The 1772-nt window shown below is 38.8% G+C and overlaps 1 non-coding gene across 1 annotated transcript; it reads right to left on the bottom strand.

Annotated features, from left to right (window-relative positions):
- Nucleotides 1-833: 833 nt before the first annotated feature.
- On the bottom strand, nt 834-897 carry LOC116275115. Its single transcript, XR_004184075.1, has one exon. It is a non-coding gene; the product is annotated as a U7 small nuclear RNA (small nuclear RNA).
- Nucleotides 898-1772: the final 875 nt, after the last annotated feature.

Genomic DNA, 1772 nt, shown 5'->3' with positions numbered 1-1772 from the left:
GCCACTGGGTCTGAAAGGCCAGTAGGAACCAACGCTATTCACTCTACCCCTTCTCCAGAGGCCATCTCTGAGTTGCTGCCCAGTTACCTGTTCTCAGCTAATACCCTGCTCTGTGGTTTCTTGTATATGGTTTCTTGTATATGGCCATACTGCTGACCCAGTTCCAATTTTTCATAGACTCCTAGGACCGTTTCCTCATCACCAGATGCCAACTTTCCTTTGATCTTAGTTCAAATTCATGAGAGAAAGAAAACTTAGCCAATATCCTTTTTATGAACCTGTACACAAATCATAATTTTCTGGCCTTTCCTATGGATTTGTTGCCTTTAGATTATGTGTATTCTCATGGCTAATCAGCTGTGCCTGATTTGGGGAGTTTCTTGGGGAGCCTCATGGTAGAAAGTACATCCAAGTCTATGTGATAGAGCCTGTAGGCCATGGCACAGCAGATTCATTCAGAAGGGCTGGGAATGGGCCATTTTAAGAAAGAAGGAGAAGTATGTACAGAGGAAGATAGGCCAGCATGTCCAGTACAGGGTCCATTCAGTTTAGCGCCTGAGTGCACATATAATTTTGGGAAGATTGCTGTCGTAGAATGGTGTGGGGTGGCTATGAGATTATGATGGGATGAAGAGTAAATGGGAAGAGTGCAAGTGAATGCAGTACATAAAGACTATATTGTTCAAGCAAGGCAGTAGGACTTGGCCCACTTGTGTTTTATAAGGGAGAGACATAAAGATTGAAGCTATGGAAATATATAGGATCAATAATGGACATTTTTAAAAGATTGAAAATATGGGATTACTTTTAACAATTTTTAAAATTAATCCATGTGGGGCATTTTATGGTGAAAACCAGAAAGCCTGCTAGACAAATTCTAAAAAAGCTGTAACACTACTTTAAACAAATTTTTATACTAAATGGAATGAAGGAAAAGTTTAAAGATAAATGTGGAATGAAGGAAAGGTTGAAGATATATATATATATATAAAATCATGTATGTGTGTGTGCATGTATATATACATATACACACATATATATACATACACATATATACATACACTATATATATGGAGAGAGAGAAAGAAAGACAGAATGATTGATGGAACAGCATCTCTGAGGATGGAGAACAAGTGGAAGGATACATCTGAGAGATGACAGGGGAGACACAATATTTTGTGATGTAGGAGAAAAGACGTATCAACGAGAATAAGCTATATTATGCAACAATAACAAACACTTCAAAATCTTAGTTTTTTTTTTTTTTTTTAACAGGTTTAACTTTTATTCATGCTACGTGTCTACTTTTGCTTTGTTCATTATAGTCACCTAGATGGAGTTGAGATATTGTTGAGGGGAAGAAAGTTCTGGAGGAGTCCTCAGTGGCAATGAAATGCTCTGGCCCCAAAGCAACACCTGTCATTTCCCCTCACTATTGGTGAGAACTCGTTAACCACTGCCCAAGTACTGGAGGATCAGCTAGTGTGATCTTAACAAGTGCTATAAAGGTGGATCATGAGGGTATTTAGTGAACAACCTAATGATTACAATAAAAAAAGACAATGGTGAGAGTGAATGCAGGTAACTGTGAGTGGCTGCTGAGAAACTGAGGGAGTCTTGTAAAGCAGAAATGAGATGTACATAGACAGGGAGGGATGAGTTGGTGAAGGCTTGAAACAGTTGTTGGGAGAGTGACTAACTAGAGATGCAGAGAAGGATTATAGGTTATTCCTTAGGACTGAACTGAGAATGCAGACTGAATTTATGGTGAC

This window comes from Papio anubis, chromosome 5 (genome assembly GCF_008728515.1).
Source record: "Papio anubis isolate 15944 chromosome 5, Panubis1.0, whole genome shotgun sequence".
In the NCBI taxonomy this organism is placed as follows: domain Eukaryota; kingdom Metazoa; phylum Chordata; class Mammalia; order Primates; family Cercopithecidae; genus Papio; species Papio anubis.
Note: the sequence above shows the minus strand (reverse complement) of the source record. Positions and strands in the feature narration are given on the sequence as shown.